Below are 11,714 nucleotides of genomic sequence, written 5' to 3'. Positions count from 1 at the left end.
TAAATTACTTGAAAACTAATAAAAATGTATTATTTTTTAGTTTACAACAGTTAAAATTAATATCTAAAATAAAAAAAACAATAATATTATTATGATATTCTTCTTGTTAACTAAAGTCATTAACCGAGGTGGAAGATTAGTAATTATTTAACAATGATATAGAAATAAAGAAATCATTTTTTTGGTAAATTATATAATATGAAAATAACTGAACACAAAAGCGATAAGTTATTTTTGTAATATTGGAAGTCATTTCTGTGTTTAAAATTTAATAATACTTAACCTCCATCCATAATTATAAGTTCCAATGCAAAATCATTTCCAGGGATTTTCATACCATTTTAATTTAAGAAAACCTCACTTGCTATTTCTTATTTCAAAATATCACTATTTATTATGGGGGGGTAATTATTTTATTTTATGGGGGTAAGGAACAGGTATGTAGTTCAGTAGTACTCCTTACCGTGCATTATTGTTAATTTTTTACGGCAACTGCTATTTAACATTGCTGATATAAATATTTACATCCTGTATGAGTACAAATATCAAATAAAGGTGCATCAATGAACTTTTCTCTCTTTAAGTGAACCATTTTTCTCCTTCTGACACATATTTATCAGAGATAAACTCTCAAATAAAAACATAATACAAAGGTTAATAAAGCTGATAACAAAAATGTAGTGCTTTCCTGGCATCAGGTATTTATTCTTATGTAGTGGAAACATAATGATACATGAAAAAGTTACCTAAGATTTCTTTTTTAAGTTTATAGTAAAATTATCATTATATGTTTAAAGAAAATTTAAAAAAAGTTTCAATTTTTGGGGATGATGGAATTTGGGGGAAAATTATTTTAAAAAATAAGAAAGTATGCATGCATGTACTAAGCTTAATATTAAGTGGGTTATGTTTGCAAAATTTTGAGAAAATTGGCCACAAAAAATTATCTACCCCATCCCCAGGAGATATTGACCCCAAAATTTAACAACAAATTGCCCCATATACACGAGTCTCTGTACAAAATTTCATCGAAGTCGGTTTATACAGTCAAAAGTTCTTGCAACATAGCCCTTAAGTTATGATTCCAGGAAAGTAAAAATATTAAGTCTAAGATTTTTAATTACAGGTTATTAAATTTTCTTAAGGTTAAATTAAAAAAAAAAAATAACTCCATATTTTACTTTTTGTGAAAATATCTGAAATATTTTTTTGTAATCAAACTAAATTTATTTAATAAAACATTTTAAAATCCCGTAATGCTGTCATTCATTTTTGTATCTATATAATTGTCTGGTTTAATAGTTAATTATATACTCTGATATCAGTTGACAGTTCAAGTGATTATTTTTTTTTGGCAGTTATGATCTAAATTAATTAAAACATAATTTTTAAAACATTATATTAAATAAATTTATTAAGATGTCCAAAAAAAATAACTTTATTTGATTATTTTTATACCTGTGTATTTCTGATGATAAAAGTGTCTCACTATGGTGAAACTGTTATATAATCAATGTGTTTTCCCCCTCTTAAACCACTTATTTTCAGTAAAATCAAACAAAATTTATGTATTGTTTTATATACAGATGGGAAATGACTGTATATGATATCTAAGAAACACACCTGATTAATATTTCAATAGAAAAATCTGTGCATTCATATTACATTTTTTTTCAGTTCATATGACTCTCCTGTCATACATAGCAACTACTCCAGCTCTTTGGAATGCATTCAGCAGTTACTCGAAGTCTGTCATATGGGCTAAAAATACTGAGAAGGGGGATTGGTTTTTAAACAGCAGCCCCAGCTGAAAGGGCTGGCATACCTTGGTAATGTCAGGTCCAAAGAACAGCTCGGAACTCAAAAGTAGGAAGCTCAAATAACATCGGACCCGACATCTTTGGGGGGAGTTAAAACCATAGTCCTGGTGGGGAGTACTATCTCTGGGTATTCCTTATTTGAGGCAAAAGCATTTCAAGACCATAATCCTGGTGGGAAACTTCCTTCTGGGGTTCCCCAGGCAAGGCAGAATTAAGACCGAGGCTGAGTTATACTTAATTGTAGGTTTGGCTCTGGAGAACGGAAAATAAGAAAAAAAGCATTTAATTTGAGATACATCATGAACTGTGGGGTTATGTTTAAGACACCCAGGGATGGATTTGAATACTAGATCGTGGGTACCGGTGGTCTTTAGTGGCTGGGTTTCAATTAACCACACGTCTCAGGAATGGTCGAACTGAGACTGTACAAGACTGCACTTCATTTACACTCATATATATCATCCTCATTCACCCTCTGAAGTATTATCTGAAAGCTAATTACCGGTAGCTAAACAGGAAAAAAGAAAGAAGGGATGGATTTTTCAGGTCCTGAAAAGTTCTCTCATATAACCGTGTTTGCTCTCTATTATTGTATAAGTGAGTTTATTTTTACTTATTTTGTGTTATTTTTGCTGTTTCTTTGGTTTTTTTTTAACTGTGTTCTGTACTGTGTCACGTCCACAAATTATCCAGTTTGTACTTTTGACACCTATTTTTGTGGGTTTATCTGTGATTTACGTTATATTTGAATTTCTTGCATTATTTTGTGTGTAACTCTAGCCTACAGTTGCTAAGACACGTTTAATAACAGTGTCAGCTGTTCATTTATTTGTTTACATTTTTTGTTTGCTTTGTAACTTTGTATTGTGTTTGATCTTTTCAGAGCATTTGGCATAATATTTTGTTAATATGTTTGATCCGAATAACGATACAGTAACCAAGAAATCTGGTGCCCTGTCTTGAAAAACAAGAACAAGCAGTGCTCTCACAAGAAAGGTTAAAGCTAGTGGTTTGGATAGAAATCCTGCCACCACTGACAAGGGCATGCTTGAGGCTACGGGGTTGGCTTCTCAGGAATGTCAGAAATGGATTCAGGCGTGGCTGAACCTACGAACCCTTCCTATGTTGATTTTGAGGAGAATGGAGCCATTGGCTGCCACTTGTTAATGAGCTATTGATGAATCTTGCATGACTGATCAAGAGTCATGCTGCGATGCAGAGCGAGTGGGGCAGCCTATCACACCGGTTAAAATGAGTAGTTCTCAGATTAAAAAATGTAAAGGACTGGTGCTACAGCTGATGGCAAGATGCAGCTTGAGAAAGACGGTCTGGATTTGCTAGATGCAACTGATGAACTTCTTTCGTCATTCACAGATGGTCAGTTTACAGGCAAGAATTTATATAGACTCATTAGGAATGTGTGGTATTTGACGCAGGACTTTGTTGACCTCAGTTTGGAACTGACTAATAGCAAAAGCGACGGGTGTGATAAGGAGACTCAGATGTCCAAGATTACCCATGATGCTATTGAACGAGTTCTTGAGTCTGGTGACATTGAAGATCTTGCTGAGGTGGCCGGCTCTCACTGGAATAAGGACTTGTACTCCAAGGCAGACGTCAGGAAAGGCCTATGAGCACCTATGCTTCAATGGTTTGTAGTCGTGTACCTGGGGTGTGTTGGAGACTGAACTCAAAGGCTGTCATTCCCGGTGGCACTGTGCTCAGAGACTGTCAGAGCACTGACATCTTTTTACACAAGGACGAGGGCTCAGATACCACGAAGGTATACGTACTTATGGTTCAGGATGAGGACATGGACTTAATTAGGCATATGTTTGAAGCCCTCTCGTAGATCCGGCGGGCGGAGGGTGGTAAGCTGGTGTTTTTTGGCCTAACAGCATGGCTTGAGATCATTTTCTGAAAGTCTTGGAATACTGGTCCAGGAGGGAGGCGGCGCCACCGACTGCTCTATTGTTAAACATGGTTGAGATTTCTACGCCCAAGGTGGACATGCCCAGAGGCCCTAAAATGGCTGTTGTTACTGTCCGTCGAAATGGCACCAACTATGAAGACCTCCTCAATAAGGTCAAAGGAGGGATTGGCGATGACATGGCCGAGGACATCCTCCTATCTGTTCGCAGGGAAAGTGCTAAGTGCTTGGAATAGAGTTCAAGATGTTGACTTGAAACACAAGGATGTGAAGAAGAGATTGGGGAAAACTCTTCAAGGAGCCTAGGTTATAGACCGAAGTGGAAACTTCAGATTGCAGTCTATTTGCATCAAGGACCTTGATACAACTCAAGAGGAGGTGGAACAGGCTGTTTGGAGGGAGGTGGGTGATGCAGTCCTCATGTGAGTCTCCCCTCTACGACCAGCTTACGGCAACACGTTGAGAGCCACTGTCTGACTCCTGCACAGAGAGGCAATGCGGCTTGCTGAAAAATTGCCTTGACTGTGATGATTTGGGCCATCACCAGAAGCTTTAAACATCAGACATCATGCTAAGAGTGCTGCTTTCTAATGCAAATAGATGCTTTCTCTCCCGTGATCTTGTGGATGAGCTAGCTATGGAGGTTTTGGTTGCATTGGTCAGACCAGCATACCGAAACACGCAAAATGCTACCATCGTGCTTCCACAGAAACAGGCAGGGAAATTGTGCCAGCACAGAAGAGTATTAATAGGATGGCACACCTGCAGGGTGGAGTTGCAACAGAAAGTAGACAGGTGCTACAGATTCTGGGAGCCTGGGCATAAAACTGTAGAATGCAGGGGCCCTGACAGGTCGAAAAGGTGCTATAACTGCGGGGCAGAAGGGCACTTCAGGGCAGCCTGCAAAGAATCTGGTAGATGCGCAGCATACGGCAAGGAGGGTCAACGGATGGGTAGCCTTTTGTGTAGCAGAACTGACCGACAATGAGGATACTGCAGATCAACCTCAATAGATGTAGACTCACGCATGACCTGGTATGCTTAAATGCGGTTTCCGGCCTCGAGAGGGGGGGCTGGTGAGGTGGAGGTTTAGTCTGTAGGGGGCAGGCTACATACGCCATAACATCTGTGGAACCTGTTAGCGAACCCAACACTTTGTCTGTAAATGGGATTACTCCCCTAACCAAAAGAAAAAAAAAGGGGATGGATTTAGGCATGGGTTCTTACATTATGATTTGCTTTTGAAATAAATTTACCAGAGTTTATTAAAGTGTAACAATAATAATTTGAATTGTAAATAAAACGGGACAAATAATAATTATAATAGATATTACAAATGATTGTTTAAAGATATTCTTAAATGTAAAAATATTTAAAAAATTTAATTTTTTTATATTTTTACATCAATAATTTTGTTTTTGTTTCAAAAATAAGTAGTGTTTTTCAAGAAAAAAAAAACAGTTTTTGAATATTTACAGTATTTTACAAGTAATCTCTTCAAAATATTCTCATTCCCATTGTTCATGTTCTCTCAACGTCATTTCTACTTTATGAAGCAGTTCTGGAATACACTTTTTGAAATAGATTTTAGGGTATGTTTTGATAATCTTGTATGAATTCTTGAATCATATCTATGGCTGAATGGCAATTGAAATTGTCATTAAAAGAAAATTGTCTCTTTGACAGTTTTCTGACCCACTGTGACGACAGACTTTGCTTCTAGATTGTATGCACACGCCCGTGTTTATCAACGGTTATTATTGCAGTAAGAAGGTTTTATAATCATTTGTACGATCCAAACGTGCCCGACAGATCGCTACACGATTGTCTTTCTGCTTTTCGTTTCAAGGATTTCATGATTAGTCCATATCCCTTTGCTGTTTAATATAATTTATGATTTATTGCAACATTTCAACCCTTATGAAAAAATTTGTTAAAATTATAGCTGTGTTTTATACCTCAAAATTATTTAAACGTGTAGAATAAACATTGTTACATATTCTGAAACATAATTTATGATGTGTTATAACATTGCAACCCTTAGAAACCACCCTAATGACAAAAAAACTTAGTTTTCAACAATTTAAAATGTTTTAATGGTGTAGTTATAGTGAATTATAAACTATTTACAGTTGTTAATGTAATTTATAATTTATTGCTTGCAATTTTTAGAAGATCCTGAAAATAAATATTCTTTTGTTAATTACACTAAAAATACTGATTTTCTCATAAGATTAGTCTAAAAAATTTATCCGAGTTTAAGGTATTAATTGAAAAAAAAAAAAGAAAAAAAAACATTTAATAACTAACAATATTTTAATTATTTAAAGTATTAATTTCAGTAAACAGCACAAAAATATGTGTAATTCCAAAACTGAGTATAATTTGTAATGAGAATTATCTCAATATCATAAACGCGCAGCGTTGTTATTAATAATTATTGCGTTCTTGCATTTACAATTATGTCTCTTAAATATCCAGCAATTTAAAAATAGTGTCGATAGGTGAATTATGAAAATATTAAACGTATATAACAGTTACTTGAAAAAATACATTATAGAATTTATAATGAATTTTATTTAATACAGTGTATTTACCTTTTTATCCGCCTTACTACCAATTTTGCTGTATAGTCAAAATTGCTAGTCGGCAACTGTATAAAGGACTTTTTGGACTGGCTTTATTTGACTTATTAGAGCATTTTATTTGGGGTGGCTGTGCAATTTTGCAAAATATGTTTTGTTACGAACATTGTTGTTTTTCAATTGTTAATAAATGCGCCTAAGAAAAATATGACGTTAATTAGGCGAAATCTCGAGATACTGAGGGTTCCCTTGCTCTACAGTCTCAATTCCAACACCTTTTTCCTTGAATCCTTTTTGAAATCATTGACCTCATTGGATTTTTTGAACTCTATTAAATAAACTCGTTTATTTGTAACACTTATTATTAATTCCAAAATGTTAAAGTTTTTTTTTTTTTAAATTAAGTAATAAAACACGCATTTGGATAAAATATAATCGATGAGTTATTTATATATTACAATAACTACGGCAACAGCCTTTTTTTTATTTTGAATAATAACCGACAATAAATGTTAAAAGTTAAATTGAGCAGACTAGCCGGTGTTTTTATTAAAATATTCACGCAAATTAAAATCATTAAGTTTTACTTAATAACGTGTAAATGTTTCTAAAATAAAAATAAATGTATTATTACATTTTTAATTAAATTGCCTATCAACAAACAAACCTACTGAAATATTTTTAAATTTCTAAGATAAACTTCATTCTTTTCTTACTCGTATACCGGTAACGATAAAGCAGGTAAATGAATATTTAAAAATGATCGAAACTTTGGTTAGCGATAAAAAATATATTTATTAAATAGATACATTTTTTACCGCTTGATCGTAAGTTTACTAAAAGTTTTTGAACTACAATACATTTAAAAACGTTTGAAATTTTACTTACTTTGGTTTTTGAATATTTAGATCTTTTTAATAGATATATATTGTTCTACCCGACTGTAATTTCTTTCAAATTCTTAATGATAATTGCAGAAATTACATTCAGAAGCGTGGCGCCCGTATTTTTAATAATCCAATACTTTTGATATTTGTTTAAAAAAAATATGTGCAATGGCTCATCGTCAAAGCCACTGTGACTTCATGAAAAAAGTAATTCAAGATCGGGTTCAAAATTTGCTTTGAAATTCGGTTATAAACTATACCATGCTGTTATGCCTTAATGGTGTTTTTGGGGAGGGGTTATAGTCGGTGAAAGCCCGACTCTACTATATATACGGGCATACGGTGGCTGGTAGAGCTTTCCTCACGCACGCAGTAAATTAAAAAAAAAACTAAATAAATAAATTACAAACATTAGAAACTCGAGATTCAGGAAATTAAAAGAGTATAAAAATTTAAATATCTCTGAGTAGTAATAAGTATATATATGTATATATGTATTTTCCATAAAATTTACATTAACGGCTTGACTTACTGCGATGAGAACCCAAATGACTCCATGTAATTAATACTAAGTGAAGTGTCACCTATTGAAACGTCACTTAGTGTTAGTAACATTTTACTATTAACAAATTTTACTAGTCCTACTGTCTTAAGAAAGTAATATAATTATTTTTTTTGGCCCTAGGATGTGAGATCCCAAATAGTAACGGGATAATATAATACTAATCCATTTTCAAAAATCTGATGTGGACATCATATGACTTCCTTGTACGCCTATTAAATTACATTTACACGTTTTTAAAAGTACATAAAAGTTCATATCATTCAAAACTTCTTATATTTTTTATTTAATTATTCATCGTAAAAACGTTTTTAAATTGAGAGGTTAATAATTATCAATAAATCAATATATTTAAATTTAAAAAAAGTTAAAAGTTAAATTAAAATAAAAAGGAGATGAAGTCTGATTCGAACCGATGTGCCTTCTCCTTATAAAATCCAAATATTTCATTAATTAAATATTTATTTGGCTATAACTCGGGAACCGATGAAAATAAGTACCGCTTTTGATATATCCTTGAAAATCTCTCGATGAGAACTTATTACTGCAGTTAAGAAAAAGTCCAAAATCTAATTTTTTTCGAATTTTTGGTCAAGTCCATTTTCAGTTAATCGAGATACGTAAATACGTACACTCGTCACGCCGAAACTAGTCAAAATGAATTCAGGGAACGTCATAGAATTTATATTTCTGTTGAAATCTAGAAACCGAAATTTTTCGTTATCATAATATTTCCTTTACTTCGTCAAAGAAATAAAAAAGTTAAAAATATATATATCTGTTTGAAGTCGGATTCAAATCGACGTGTGCGTGGTTACGGATCCGATACGTTCTCAATTACACCACATAACTACTTGACGACTTGAAACAAAATTGATAAATAAACTAATATAAAATTGCCATCGGACACCACAAAAAACGTGAAGCCATGTGGTGTCCACCACAATGCAATTGTGCGACTGTCCACTTTATTAAAGATTGGAGAATCGTATCTCACTTTCAAATGAAATGCAGCAAAAAATGTTTATATATAATTTAATAGGCGCATAAGGACGTCGTCATACGGTGTACACGACAGATTTTTTATATTTAGTATCTTCATGTTTTTACCGTAATATTATTTCACGTGTGTATTTTATAATTAATCTTGTATTTTGTGAAGCTGCTCTGATCAAGGTTTACTGCGGTTTCCCTTGATCCATCCACACAAATGCTGGGGCAGTTGCATATTTACCCGTTCTCTGATCGGTTTATTCAGTGCGTTCGGAAAGTTTCTGTATGCTGGAATCACGGAAGCGTAATGACGAAACTTTCTTTGTAATTTTATTTCATTATTTTATATAAATGGACAGCTTATAACAAAACGGGAACTGTTTATAAAAGGCGTTTAAAATGAACTCCTCCAACACGTTTGGATATATTTTCAAATATTTTACCCTGCTGATATACTGGAATGTTTCGTACGTATGCCGTTATTGCAGTTTTATTTCATCAATCGTGCGTGGTCTGTTGCGATGCGATGCTTGTTTCACTGCCCCCCGTAGAAAGTAATCAGGGGAAGTCAGACTGGATGATCATGTAGGGCACAAACTCCTCAAAATGATTCCTTCACCAGGGAAGTTTCGTAAAAACGTCATTGACCTGCTAGCTTTCTTTTTTTTCTTTTTCCTGTTTAGCCTCCGGTAACTACCGTTTAGATAATTCTTCAGAGGATGATATGTATGAGTGTAAATGAAGTGTAGTCTTGTACATTCTCAGTACGACCGTTCCTGATATGTGTGGTTAATTGAAACCCAACCGCCAAAGAACACCGGTATCCACGATCTAGTATTCAAATCCGTGTAAAATAACTGGCTTTACTAGGACTTGAACGCTGTAACTCTCGACTTCCAAATCAGCTGATTTGGGAAGACGCGTTAACCACTAGACCAACCCGGTGGGTTTGACCTGCTAGCTATGTGCGCTGTGGCTACACGTTATTGTAAGCAACCGTAACTGATTTCTAGTTCTGTTAACTGAATAATGAAGTTCGTTAAAACAGCACTTCGCAAAACGGATCATTATTACGAGTATATATATATATATATATATATATATATATATATATATACTGAAATACTACATTTCAGTAAGAACAGACTTTGGCAGAGACGGCTCTCATGTAATACAACCAAAACCCTTGAATTTCCTGTCCCGTACTCCTACGGAACTACTGAAGGTCGAATGCTGCCATTAATTTTATCATGGGAATCAACCGTCCATGAAATACAAGGCAGAACTGTCGATTAACCCACCGGGTCGGTCTAGTGTTGAACGCGTCTTCCCAAATCAGCTGATTTGGAAGTCGAGAGTTCAAGTCCTAAGTAAAGTCAGTTATTTTTACACGGACTCGAAATACTAGATCGTGGATACCGGTGTTCTTCGGCGGTTGGGTTTCAATTAACCACACATCTCAGGAACGGTCGACCTGAGACTGTACAAGACTTTACTTAATTTACATTCATACATGTCATCCTCTGAAGTATTATTTGAAAGGTAATTTCCGGAAGCTAAACTGGAAAAAGAAAGAAGGACTGTACATTACGTAATTGTTTATCGGGGTCCAAATCTCTTTGTTGAATGTCAAGCAAATGTCAGGCTTAGCCGAATTAGATCTCTCGATGGACTTAGGATCGAAGAATTGGACAACTCCAAATTAACACAGGAAGAAGACTTTGCAATAATAATGCATTATCAGAAAAGGATCGATGAGAAATCTTTTATTAAAACACAAAAAAAAGATTGTTGAAAATTGTGGTTAATTAAGGAAATGAAATAAAAACTTCACTATTTCGTTACTTTGTATAGTAAATGTTTGATTGAATATTTTTTTAATATACCCAGCAATGCTTCGCTGTTGCTAGATTTGAGTATATTAAATGAAAACGATTGAAAGTTTGATAAAACATTAACAAAATGAACGTTACAGAACTTTACAAAATTTCACTTTATACTTTTTCTCTATTTCCCTTTTCCCCTATTTTCTCTTTTCCTTTTTCCCGCACGTAAATCGGGTCGGGTTCAAAATTACATACCGATTGTATAAATCGTCACAACTATACTGTCCAAAAAATGCTCCCGTTAAAACCCATCAGGGCTAAGAACGGGGCGGGGGTGTGGCAACCGGAAGCGTAACAACGCGGGTGTCTCTTCCCCTCCGGGGTTGGGAAGTCCACAAAATGACAGTAACCGTTTTTTAAAACGGTTATAATTCCAAAAAATAGTTCAATATAATTATTCTAACTTTAATGAGCTTTTTATCTTATAGAATTTTAATCAACTTTCCTGACAGATCACACGATATAAAATTATTTTAAATTTGCTGGCTCGTCTAGTCAGAATTTGAACCCTCGGGGCTCAGGTCAGTCCGGACGAATCCCGGAGCCAACTCACGGTCTCGGGACGTACTTTAAGGCCGCAGAGCACGCCGCTCGCCATTGTCTTCTACCCTGACGGCACCATACCCTGGATCCCCGCACTGTACGTTACTCTCATAGTTGTGAAAATATAATTATATTATTCAGGCTTTATAGAAACCTGAAAAAGATACCAAATTACGAAAGATAGAATAATAGTAACTATGGTAACCAGAAATTTTAAGTCGAAAGCCTATATAATAAGTAAAATGAAAAAAAAATACGGTTTACGAGGTATTTCATTTTTTATTTCATCTACAAAACCGAGCTGTTTGAAATAATATTTGAACTAATGTTTTTTTTTGCTTGATGAAATTCACTACAGAAACTCTTATTTTGGTTATGAATAAGAAATGTGATTTTTGCAGCGCGTAAAAAATGTTATGCCTAACCGGAATTCGAAGCCAGGAACTCCGAACGAAAGACAGAGACGCTACCACTCGCTCCAGAGAACCCCACAATCAATTTCATTTCC

This window comes from Lycorma delicatula, chromosome 3 (assembly GCF_047948215.1).
Source record: "Lycorma delicatula isolate Av1 chromosome 3, ASM4794821v1, whole genome shotgun sequence".
Taxonomy (NCBI): Eukaryota; Metazoa; Arthropoda; class Insecta; order Hemiptera; family Fulgoridae; genus Lycorma; species Lycorma delicatula.
This window is presented reverse-complemented; position numbering follows the sequence as displayed.